We start from the raw sequence: 15,000 nt of genomic DNA on the forward strand, positions 1-15,000 counted from the left end.
GTCAACATTATTGTATTCACATTTTTCGAGTATTGTTTTTGCATACAATTGTAAACATTATTGTATTTATGTAACTTTTGTAATTTTGTCATCATTACTGTAATTATGTAATTTTTGTTATTTTAGTTTACTCTTGAAAATGTCTTCATTAAGACGAAACATTCATCTCAAATAATGGAAAGAAATGGAAGAATACAGAAATTAATTTCAATTCACCCAGTTAATGGCAAATTTCTAATCAGAAAAATCGAGAATACGAGGAAAAGACTGAATAACTACAACAATGCTGTCATTTTAACTCCATATATGTATATATATATGTATATATATATTTATATACATATATATATATATATATATATATATATATATATATATATATATATATATATATATATATATATATATATTGTTTTCCATTACATTAACTTTTCAATTTAATTCCACGTCATCACGATCGAGACTGAGAATTAGCTCAACGTAGACATATGCAAAAACCAAGTGAACACTGACTTTAAACACTGGTGCAGTGTTTAGAGTCACTGTTCACTTAGCACGTCTGAGCTGAGTTCCAGTCCATGGCTTCACTACGTATCAGTTTCCGCATATGTCTCCGTCGAGCTCACTGTAAGTCTCGATCGTGATAACGGAACTAAAGTGAAAATTCAACGTGGTTGAAAAAAATTGATATCTGTACTGGGAACCATACAGTGTATATATGCATATATATATATATATATATAATATATATTGTGTGTAAATATAGATATATACATATGTATATAAATATATATATACATGTATATATATTAATATATATATACATATGTATATATACATATATATATATATATATATATACACACACACACACACACACACACACACACACACACACACACATATATATATATATATATATACGCATATATATACATATATATATATATATATATATATATATATATATATATATACATATATACATACATTTACCTTACCGTCGTGCCATATCCTCTTGGACTTCGGCAACCATGGAGCGCCACCGTTCACGGTCCCTAGTTACTTGTAACATCTGTGCTGGTTTGAGTTGTTTTCCCGTCGTCCTCATCAGTCCGTCCATATACTTCTCCCTCTGCTTTCCTCTTGCTCTCCTTCCCTCCACCATTCCCGTCATCACCACCTCTTCCAACCCTTCCTTCCTCATTATACAGTATGTCCTAAGAATCGCAACTGTCTTTTCCTTATTGTTGTCATCAATTCCCTATCTGTCTCCATTTCTCTCAATACTTCTTCATTGTGTATATACTTCTTCATGTGTATATATATATATATATATATATATATATATATACACACACACACACACACACACACACACACACACACACACACACACACACACACACACACACACACACACACACACACACACACACACACATATATATATATATATATGTATATATATATATATACATTATATACAGATATATATATATGTTTGTATATATATACATATATGTATGTATATATATACATATATATATATATATACATATATATATATATATATATATGTATATACAAGACTAAAGGTGGAAGAAGCAGACGAGGAGTAATTGGAGAATTTCACGCTTAAACGTTTCGACCCACATGGTCTGTATCAAGATCTAAGAATATAAGGTCTAACCACTTCCGACCGAATTTCGAGGGAGTTGGCGCAGCGAGCCCGTGAACGTCACTTGGCTGTTCAAAGTGGGGTTAGCGGGTCCTATAGCTGTCAGTTGAAGTTGGTCCGTCGTTCGAAAATGACGTCGCCTTCGCTCGCACCGCTCCACTCAATTATTTATATTCTGACAAATATTATATAAAATATATATATATAATATATATAAAATATTATAGTTCCTGTCTATATATATGAATATATAATATATATGATATAATATATATATATAATATATAAAATATTATAGTTCCTGTCATCCTTGGCGTTTCACAGTTTTCTTCAATGTATCACAAAGAGAAAATGGACGCATCTAAATGACGTCAGAAGCTGCGCAGAACTACTCCAGCGATTAGACCTCTTTACTTAGACCTTGGTCTTTATCACAAAGCTTTGTGATCAAGACCCTGCGAGTCGAAACGTTAAAGCGTGAAATTATCCCATTACTCCTTGTCTGCTTCTTCCACCTTCAGTCTTATTTGTCATAATATAGTCAATATGTATATACAGGGTGAGCCAAAAGTAGGTGGGCAGTAAGTGATAACATTAATTTAGAGATTACGTATACATACAGCTATATGTACTAACACAATTATCACATTGAGAATTAAATTTTATTGTGAACAATAATACAAAAGCTTTTAAATTCTATTAACGCAGGTGCTCAAACCGTTTTCAATCCCAATTTACACAGCTTTGAAATCTGCCTTGGTATTAATTTCTTGAAATGCATCTCTTATGTAAATTGTCAAATCACCGACACTTCTTGGTTTTCGACCATAAACTTTGTCCTTGAGTACTCCCCAAAAGAAAAAGTCCATCGTTGTCAAGTCCGGTGAACATGCGGGCCAATCAATTGGCCCTCTTCGTCCACTCCATTTCCCAGGAAATGTTTCATCAAGATACTCAAGGACTGCTCTTGAATAATGTGGAGTGGCCCCATCTTCTTGAAAATAAAGGTCATGCGAATTCGACTGTTGTTGTAACTGGGGAACTACTTGATTTATTAGAATCTCGAGATACAGATAATATAACTGACACATAAACCTATTCCACATGCTGTCCACCTACTTTTGGCTCACCCTGTATATATATGTGTATATATATATATATATATATATATATATATATATATATATATATATCTCTCTCTATATATATATATACTTGGAAACACTGACTGGTCAGAAATTTACAGAATCCAGGATGTTGAACAAACTTGGAATATATTTATTAACATGCTCAGAAAAGCCATTTGTGAATGTGTTCCAATGCATGATAGATGACCATCAAGCAATGTCAAACCTAAATGGTGGAATGTTGAATTAAAGATAACTTACTTAGATAACTTAGATATTCAAGAAGATTTGGATAAATTACAGTAGTGGCCTGGGGGGTGGCTGGTGAAGTTTGGCACAGGTGGGTGCGGGGTGGTGCACATGGGTGAAAGTAACAGTGAGTGTGATTGCAAGTTATTTGGAAGTTCGTTGGCAGGGATGGATGGTGGAAAGGATCTTGGTTTAATTATCGGTGACAGTCTCATATCATCTGGGCAGTGTATCTCGGCCTCTGAGGAAGCAATTGGGATTCTGGGACTGATTGCGCAATCTTTTGGCTTCGGAAGTACATCTCTCATTGACAGGCTGTATAGATGGTTAGTTCGTCCACATTTGGAGTGTGCTGTTTCCGTATGGTCACTGAGTCTCATTGAAGATATTGACAGATTGGAGAGGGTGCAGTGGTGAGCCGCAAAACTGGTTCCAGATATAAAAGATGAATCGTACGAAGACCGACTAAAACATGTGAATCTGTTTTCCCCCAAGAAAACGTAGACTCAGCGGTGACTTGATACAGGTTTTTGGGATTCTGGGGAAAGTTGACAATATCAAGAGTGAAGTGACAGAATTTTCACACCGAGAGTCAGACAAGAAACAATGGTCTCGGACTGTCGGGAAATGGATTTGGTTTGGAAGTGGGTGGAAGCAACTTCACCAACCGTGTGGTTGGTGAATGGAATGAGCTTCCTGCAGAGGCGGTGCAATGTGGTTCGGTTCGAGGCTTTGAGATTCGTTTAGATGAACACCTAAGCAAGATGCTGTTATGGCTGTCACTTATTTTAAATTATTTGTTCATTTGTTTTGTTATCATTTGTCTGTTTATTATTGTTTTCTTGATTTACATTTATTATTAGTTATATGTCAATTTATTATTATTTACTATTTACCTGTTTGTTTATAATTTAACTATACCTATGCATTTATTTATTTATTTTATTGTTATTTATATTATTGTATTTTTATTAATTTATCATTATTATTATTTTTTTGCATCTGACCTAGTTATGGACCAAAAGGTCTCCTGTCGGTATGCTCCACCTTTGTAACCTTTGTAATATCATATGCATATATGTATGTATATATATGCATATATTTATATATATACATACACACACACACACACACACACACACACACACACCATCTACAGAATCATGAAAGCCACAGAGATACTTGATAGAGAAGAATTACTAAACTGGGACAAGAGAAACACAAGAGGACATGGAAGGAAATTAAGAAAACGTAGCTATAGAAGAGAACTGAAGAAAAACAGTTTTCCACATAGAGTTTTAGACACTTGGAACAAACTGGATAATGAAATAGTAAGCGCAAAAACCATTCACGAGTTTAAAAGCAAACTAGACACTGAGAGATACAATGGCGGGACAACACGAGCATAGCTCCCCTTCCCGCAAAATACAACTAGGTAAATACAACTACGTAAATACACACACGCACACACACACACACACACACACACACACACACACACACACACACACACACACACACACACATATATATATGTATATATATACATATACCTATATACATATACATGAGCATTAAGGGTGAGAAACTAGAGGAAATGGATAGTTTCATATACTTGGGTTCGAATGTGAGAGGAAAGGGAGGAGTGGGGGTGGAGGTAGAATATAGATTGAGAGAAGCGAGTAAATGCCTTGGTGGATTAAAAAGTGCAATGAGAAATAGACATCTGGGAATGGATGCTAAAAGGAGGTTATATGAAGGAGTGATTGTGCTAACAGCAATGTATGGGACAGAAACATGGAACATGATAGAGGAAGAAAGAAGGAGTTTGAATGTGTTTGAGATGAAAAGTCTTAGAAGTATGATATGGGTTACTAAGCTAGAGTGAGAAATGAGGAGGTGAGAAAAACAGGGGTGGAAAGGGAGATGGGAGATAGGGTTGATGAAAGAGCATTAGGATGGTTTGGACACATGGAAAGAATGAGTGAAGAAAGATTAGTAAAAGAAAAGTGGAAGGCGGAGGTGGAAGGAAGGAATATGAGGGGGCGTCCTAGGATGAGATGGATGGATGGGGTGAAAGGGGCTTTACAAAAGAGAGGAATGTCTGTAGAGGAAGGACGGGAGAGGACAGAAAATAGGGGTGAATGGAGAAGGGTTGTGTATAGATGATGCTGTGATGCATGAGGGGGATTGGGTGGGGGATGGGGGGTGAGGAAGTGTGTATGAGAAAAAATTTGACGCAGCCCGAAGGGTTTTCTCCCCGTCTTCTCCTTTCCTGCATGAGGCGACGGAGAGGGGTGGTCGCCGAATTTATGAAGCGGCCTTGCTGTGGATGTGCTGTGTCTTGCGGCACTGCTTCTGATCATGGGCAGTGGACAGGATGCAGGGATGACCCGTCATCCAGAAGGTGCCAAGATAGGAGGGAGGGAGGAGGGTGGAGGGGAGTGGAATATATGGGAAATGAAATGGGTGGGAGTGATTTCTATATCTTTTTCTTTTTGGCTACCCCCTCGTGTAAGGGGGAAAAAGCCTTTGGTATATATATATATATATATATACATATACATGTATATATATATACATATATATATATGTAGTTATATATAAATATATATGTAGTTATATATAAATATATATATATATACAAATACATATATACACACAAATATACATATATATATATATATATATATATATATGTATATATTTATATATATATATATATATATATATATCATACAATCCATGACCGTCGCGCAGAGGATTCGAACCACTGCCTATAGACCCAAGAAGTCGCACTTATGAAGAGAGTTCAGCATATCCCCGAGGTTGTAAAGCTCCTCGAGTACTTCATCCAACGCGGCCGCCTCTACATCGTCATGGAGCTGATGTAGCAGCACGCTACCACTGCTAGTGTCCCCGAAGCGTACACGTCATACTGTTTGTAAAATTATTATTCTGCATCAATTTATTATACATGTCTTTTAAATTATACAGTATGTTGTAAAAATTATATGTAGTACGAGGATTACTGTTGTATTGTTCAATATATTTATATCTATATTTATTTGCATACTTTGTTCATAGCTTTATTATTTACAATGTAATATGTATTTGATGGCGGACGGGCCATTCGAACTCTGCTGCAGACAGCCATTGCCCTTGAGGTCTGAAAACTTGGTCTGTTCTGCAGTAGAGGGGGAAATCCCTCCCGGTGTCGTGTCCCTTTGACACAACCGGCATAGACGCGTGCGTGCTTGACCAGAGCTCACCAGGGATAGTAGCCGTCCCCACGACTCCCGCGCCGAACCTCTCTCCCACCCGTTCGCGGCAATTCAGTGTAGTCGCCGATTCCCCATTGACTAACAACAACTAACGTTTCCTGCCCCCCGCCCCCGCCGACAACAAACGCCCCACAAACACCACCCCCATACACGACACGACAACACACAAGTACACGAGCACACTCTAACCCATTGCGCTTAGCGCAATGGGTAGAATCAGGTTACGGGACTTACGTCCCACAGATAAACAACGGACAACGGAACTATGGAACACTCTAGGACAAAACAACATTTACATACACAAACTAATTACACTACACTCAGCATTCATTCTGATTACTGATGACACAACCACAGAAACACTTTGCAAACAAAACACAAAAACAACCTTCAAGAACAACGGCTTCGACATCCTAGACCCACCTGAACTCAACGCAAACAGAACACTAGTTATTACACAAGTAGACCCCTTCATCACTGAACACACACTAGAAGAAATTAAAACAGAAATAGAACGACTGAACACAAACACACACGTCACAGAAGTCATAAAAATACCACGCACAAAGACAGTACTTAAGATTAAATTCGAATCCACACAAATGGTGAAAGACTGCCTCCTGAAGGGACTCAAAATCTTCTCTCAATCATTCCCCACACACGCACTCAGACAGGAAACATACACATACATCCCCCAATGCTCTAATTGCTACTCACTTGAACACACACGCAAACAATGCCCACACCCATCCACATACACAATTTGCTCCAACTGCGCATCTACACAACACAGACAACCCCAATGCACCTGTGCCTTAACCAAGTGCCTCCTTTGCGACGGAAACCACCCAGCTGTGGCAATGCGGTGCCCCAAGAAGAAGGAGAAATGTAAACAAATCAACAGCCAAACAAACCAACAACCACACACCAACACACAAACCTACGCCACAGCCACACAACAAAAACCCGCCCTCCTCCCTACACCAACAACTACAAACACATCACTACACCACATGACAACAATTAACACAGCCATCACACTAGCTACACTCATGGACACACAAGAACCAGGTACATTTCAAACCACACTGGATGCAATATACAAAGCCAACGGACTCCCAACAGTCATAATCCCCACACAAGCCATCAACACCGCACAACTAGCAAAAGCACTCAGTAACCACTCAAAAAATATCACAACACCAGTCATAACACCCACCAACACACAGACCACAGAAACCACAGAACCCATGGAAACAACAGAACAGACACTAAAAAGACCCGCATCCAACACTGAAAGCACTAACCCCCCACAGAAACGAACACCAAATCCAAGAAACAGCCTGGGACTTCAACTCGTCACTTCAGAAACAGAACAGATACCAACAGAACCCACACACGACAACTTAAAGACACTCATCACCAAACAAAAAATCAAAATAATATACACAGCACCACACAAAGAAAAAGACATCATTGCACAAATAGCCACAGACCAAATAAACCTAACACATTACAACATAGTAAGACTAAACCAAACCAAATTTAACAAACTCAAACAAGGACACTTTGACCTCCACGACAAGAACACAGAACACGAACACCACTGGACACACAACGCCGAATAAACAACCACAACAACACACTTCTACCCAACACCATGGAACAAATACACATCATCCAACACAACATAATACAGTGGACATTCAACAGAAGAAACGAACTCTGTAACATATACAACATAATAACACCAGACATCATACTATTAAACTCGATAGGCACACCAGACAGACTAAAAATACACAACTACACAGTACACCGACGAAACGACTACAATCAAACACATGCAGGTATAGCAGTAGCAATTAAACACAACATTAAACACAAACTACTAGACGACTTCCAAGACGAAATACTAGCGCTTCAAATTGACACAAACCAAGGACCAATAATAATAGCAACGTTATACTTACCCCCCAGACGCCCCCTCTTCCCTATAAACGACATACTAAGACTAACCAGAAAAAGACTACCAGTATATATAATAGGAGACATGAACGCTAAACACCCCACACTAGGACACAGCAATGCAAACATAACAGGAACACAAATAGCACAACTAATACAAAGAAGACACATAACACACTTAGGACCAGACTTCCCCACCTACATCACACAAAACGGACAAGGAACACCAGACATAATACTAACAAACAGACACCATCATCTAAACTACAGAATCACACCAGGACACATAACTACATCAGACCACATCCCAATATACTTAACACTAGCAACAAAACCTATAATAATAACCACACCAGAAAGATATAAATTCCACAAAGCAGACTGGACAGGATTCAAGAATACACTAAACACAGAGAGGACAAAATACGACAAACAAAGACAGAGAACAACACGCAACAAACAATACATCGACGACAAACTTAACATATGGTACACCATGATAAAACAAGCCATGGACAAACACATCCCCAAAACAACGCAAAAAACTCTACCACACCCAAGACGATCAGATACACTAAAACTACTACAATGGCAATACCAACAACTACAAACACAAGCACAAAACACCGGAATATGGACACCACAAGCAAAACGAGCACTACACGACATCAGAAACCAAATACTAGAAGAAAACGAACAACTATACAACGAACATTGGAACAACGAAATACGAAAGATAAACCTACACTACAATAACAACCAATACTTCTGGACACAAATCAAAAGACTAACAGGAACACCTACTAACACCACCCCTTACATCATTCACAACAACCAAAAAATATACAAAGACAAACACAAAGAACACATATTCAGACAACATTGGAGAAACATATTCAGAATCACACCAGCAGAAAACGCAACATTTGACATGGAACACGAAAGAACAATAACAACACAAATCCAAGAAATACAAGACGACATTACACCTATCAACTTAGCTGACATGAGACGACTTGACCCAGACAACACACTCACAAAACCCTTTACACTAGATAACATCAAAAGCATAATAAAAAACTTCAAAAACAAGGCACCTGGACAATCACAAATAAACAAAATAACATTAACTAACATCCCAGACTCAACACTACAACTACTCACAGAAACATTCAATGAAACATTCAGCATGGGATACTTCCCCGACACCTTCAAAACAGCCACACTAGCATTCATACCCAAACACGGAAAGAACCCAACAGTCATAAACAACTACAGACCAATATCACTACTCGAAGTCCCAGGAAAAATACTAGAAAAACTCTTACAACGAAGACTACTCAAACACTTATACAACAACAATCTCATAAACGAAAACCAACATGGATTTACAAGAAGACGAGGAACACACACAGCCATAGCCACAATATACGAAACAATTGCCATAAGCCAAAGACACAAACACGGATGTAACATAGTATCACGAGACATTACAAAAGCATTTGACAAAATATGGCACACAGGACTCAAATACAAAATACACCAAACACACCCCCCAGACATACTCACAAGAATACTTTGTAATTACCTAGATAACAGACACGCACAAATACGAATACACCATTATACAGGAAGACCCTTTAACATACACAGTGGAGTCCCCCAAGGAAGCATTCTTTCACCAACACTATTTAACCTCTACACACACGACACCCCCAACCCAACACACGGAGTCACACACATACAATTTGCAGACGACCTAACACAAATCATAACATACCCAAGTAAAAAAGGAAAAAACATGTTAGCACTCAAAACAAGCAGAACAATAGAAACAATAAACACATACGAACAAAAATGGAAAATACAGACAAACACAACAAAATTCCAACTACTCAACATATCAACACAGAAACCAGCAGAAATATGGATAGGAGACACGCAAATACACAAACAAAGAAACATAAAGATACTAGGAGTAACACTTGGAAACAGAGGCCTACAAACACACACACGAACAACAGAAAAATACTAGCAGAAAAAACATTACACACAATAAAACGATTCAGAAACCTAGACACCAAACTACTATTAAGATTATACAAAGTACTCATAAGACCACAACTTGAATATATACCAATCACAACAATCACATTAAGACCAAGTCAACTCCAAAAACTACAAGCAGTACAAAACAAAACACTACGATTCGCCACACACTCCATACCCCCATACCTTAACACAATAGAAGAACTACACATACAACACAAACTCGAACCACTCAACACAAGACTCTACAGACTAGCTTACAGAACATGGAACAAACTCACAATCACAAACCCAGACTTAGTACTAACCAGCGAAAACATAGACACAGAACACGGACAAGATCACAATTGGTGGCCTAGAGTGTCTCCCATCATAAACAGCCCCCCCCCCGAACCAAAATACATAATGCAAACATAACAAACACACATAAAATACATATCACCCTTTAAATCCAACTAACCCTACTAACCATTATTGTTATTGTTATTGTTTAAAAATAAAATAATAAGATGATAACACGTGCGAACAAATCGCACGTGATATCATCCAAATCAATGAGCATGGCAATAGAATTAATACCCCCCCCCCAATCATATATGTAAGTTAAAACAAAATCACTAGCCGTCACCCCTTAAGGGATTAAATAAATCATACTCATTGAATAGAAGAAAAAAAAAAAAAAAAAAAAAAAAAAAAAGCATACGAATATTGAATTCAAGATCTCCCCCCCCCCCACACTTCATAATGGATGACAAAGATACCCCTAAAATTCAATCCTACACATAGGTAAGAATACTAGTAGTATACTTTTTTAATTTAAAAAAAAAAAAAAAAAAAAAAAAAAAAAAAAACTAACACTAACAGCCAATCAAAACAACTCAAGGAGAAGAACACATTACGATCTTAAGGTAGCCAAGCCTTCCATCCGACAGGCATTTGCTTCTCTAACACAAATAACTTATAAAAATAGTACCAAAGTCGCAAGTGGGTCTGCCCCACACCTATCATAACTACGACTTCCTTCCATTTCCCCCCCCTTACCTCTTACACTTACACACACACCCCCACCCCCCTCACCCCCCTCTCTTCCATCTTATCTATCCTGTCCTGTAGCTAGCTAGCTTCTCTCTATTTATCACGCATGTAAACCCACTCCTACCAGCTATAGAGAAGATGCTGAGTGTTAGAAACATTAAAGACGTGATTCTGAAGGTAGTTATCAGGAACATACCTTAGGATAAAGTGAACGAAAGGGCAGACTCAAAGAAGACGACGATGCCCCCTGGAAGTCGCACTTATGAAGAGAGTTCAGCATATCCCTGAGGTAATTAAGCTCCTCGAGTACTTCATCCAACACGGTCACCTCTACATCGTCATGGAGCTGATGTAGCAGCACACTACCACTGCTAGTGTCCCCGAAGCGTACACGTCATACTGCTTGTAAAATTATTATTCTGCATCAATTTATTATACATGTCTTTTTAATTAAACAGTATGTTGCAAAAATTATATATAGTACGAGGATCACTGTTGTATTGTTCAATATATTTATATCTATATTTATTTGCATACTTTGTTCATAGCTTTAATTATTTACAATATAATATGTATGTGATGGCGGACGGGACAGTAAATTTCTATCTCAGAAGTAATCACACAGATTCACCCACTCCTGCCACCTACTAGTGCAGAGTACCACGTTCCTGATGAGTCGATCCGACTTCGTCACTGATTCCCGACGCAATTGAACTTCTAGCTTACACCCATAAGTATGGGGAGCTGAAGATGAAAGACGCCAAAGACACCTTTTTACAGGTGCCAACAGCCGTGATGGCCTGCCATAAAGTCGGAGTGTCATCAAGACATAAATATGACTTATATTCTGGTTGGCAGGAATGTAAAACCGTAATAATGACCGCAAATCTTGCGGATTTCGGTTTGGGCACCTTTATCGACAACTCTTCGACTCCTGCCGACCGCCTTGAAAAATCGGCTGTATAGAGTCTTAGATTACTATTGTTCCGTCTGGCGTGCAAGAAATACCCAAATAACGGAGGCAAATAGGAAATCAAGTTCCCGAAGGACGTCCCTAAGAGCATTGGAAACAAGTATCATAGAAATTTATGATAAGTATTTTCAACAATCACTTTTCTTACAGACCTTCTACAGCTTCTCAGAGGCTTTAGAGGATGTTGATGATGCAATCTTGGAGGACACAGATCCTGAGGACAGGGACAATTTTGAAGAGAATGACTCAGAATCTTTCACCTTTGACGTCGATTTTGTCTTTGGTGAGGTTCTAGAAGATCAAGAAGAGGATGTCTTGGTCGATAATGAGATTATTGAAGATATTGATTGGAGCTACTTTGAAGCCATGTTTTGTGGAGAAAATCTTGAAGAAGACTTGTTGGAAAGTCTTGTGGAAGTTTATGATCGATACAATGCCCAGTCTCTCCTTCTTGAGACTTATTATAGCATCTCGGAAGCTTTGGAGGACATCACTGAGCCATACTGAACAAGAAGCTCACAAAAAATGAGTTACACAACATATCCTTTATATTGAGACAAAATTTTAAATTTGATTACTAAAACTAAAATGATATCTTTAAGAGATTCCAGTTGCAAGTCGACTGTAGATTACAAGAAAAAACAAAACAAAACTGAATACTTTAAAGAAGAATATTTTGGTGTGTCCACGGTTCGTGAATGAAAATTACCAGTCCCTTCTCAAGATATATATAGTTTTCGTTGAAAAAACTACTTTGTTTCAATAAGAAAAATAATAAAGGATTTCCTGATACAGGAAAATTTTTGAGACGAGCCTTGCAAGTTTCTTCCGGGCTTACATTTTGTGTCTATTGACCCACGGGGGACTTCCCTCAGCCGAATAAATTATACCAACAGCCATGATGGAGTGGACTAAGTGGACTTCAGGAAAATCTACCACCTTTCGATCTGGAGCACTTCATCTGAATATAAATTAACTTAAAATTATATATAAAAAGAAAATGAATCAGATAAAACAAGATAATTATAATGAAGCCGTGATCTTTGTCTGTTGAGGCAGGTAACAGTCATTGCTGCGAACCTGAGAGAAGTGAGGGATTTGAACCCACAATTAAACGAATACGAGGTCAGCACGCTCTAGACTGTGCCGCCAGGGGACATACAGAGAGGGTATCATAAAAATCAATGGAGTAATTCGGTGTCAAATATAAGGAAAAGCATTATCCAGTAGGTAAGAGACCGAGGAATGATAAAAATGATGAAAAGTTGTAGCCTTGAGAGTTCCCTGCAGTATCCTCGGTCTAACCTCTGAGAGACGGTACAGCCTTAGTACCTTCGCCAGATCAAGAAATGTACCTAAAAGTTTCAATTCACTGAACCATTCCCTTTCGTTGAGCAGAATGGTTGAACACAAATCAAAACGAATTCTTTAATGTAGATCGTAAGATTCAAAAGTTGACAAAAACTAAAAATTCAGTGTATTTCTATAATTTCTTAACTAATATTCATCTTGATAATGAATTTTTATGCGCCTGAAGACGTTTAACTAATATCATAACATTTTATTTAACAAAATATATATAATTGAAATAAAAAAGTTATGAGAATAAATATCAATAAATAGATAATAGTAGATAAATAGATAAATAATAAATAGATACGTCCCCTCGTGTACAGGAAGCTTTTTAATTTTCTTCTCGTATATGTACCCCCACCACCTCCCGTGTGTAATCAATATATAAATAAAAATAATTTTTTTCCAGAACGACTTGGAAATGACCTCAGTTGTGTCAGTGTTTGAGGGGACGCTTCCATAAGGGTATTTACGAGGTATTGCTGTAGTTGCTAGGTGAGGGAATTGGATATACAATACCAGTTCTCAACTACCGATACCATGCCAGGAGACGTAACTATTCGATATAGTAAAACAAAAATGAATGATTCATGGACCATGTAAGGGTTTTGATGAGTCAAGAGAAAAGGTGCGGTTGCTTAAGAAAATCGGAATTACACGAGAAGTTGGAGAAGAACAACGAGAAGTTGAATCAGATCTTGACCATGATAAAGTGTGGTAATTGTTGTTACGGGAATGGCATTGTTTACTTGAGCTACGGCAATTTCCCGAAAGCTTGTTTAAATTTCGAATCGGGAACCTTTCCTGTAACTTCGTACCACACTATCGTAATTTTAATTAATATATTATTAAACTCCCCTCCCTCTTTATTATTTATTTAAGCCTATGTTATAATTTTGATTAACAAATCGGGAACTTGAGAACTTACTTGAAGTATCAGTTGTCCCGTGGCTTCGAAGCCGTTTTGAAGGCTCGTAAGAATTCCAGCCGAACGAGACTAAGTTTAGTGAACTGAACGCTAGACAAGCTTCAACTCTGGTACCAGAAGGACAATCAAACCTCGGCAAGAGATTTTCTACTATTACATCGAAGCCTCAAGAATACAATTCAGTTCCGACGATTAGTTAGAGAACTCAACCAGGTAAGTTCTCTAACGTTCGCTTTTGTGGTCAATTAATTACAACATAATATTAAAGAAAGAGGATGAGCACAAAAATACTCTGAGGTAGAACCTGACAAAGGCGAACCGTCTACTAAGAACAAGATATAATAGAAGAAAGC

Source organism: Oratosquilla oratoria, unplaced genomic scaffold, assembly GCF_046742065.1.
Source record: "Oratosquilla oratoria isolate Oo_2021 unplaced genomic scaffold, ASM4674206v1 SCAFFOLD114, whole genome shotgun sequence".
In the NCBI taxonomy this organism is placed as follows: domain Eukaryota; kingdom Metazoa; phylum Arthropoda; class Malacostraca; order Stomatopoda; family Squillidae; genus Oratosquilla; species Oratosquilla oratoria.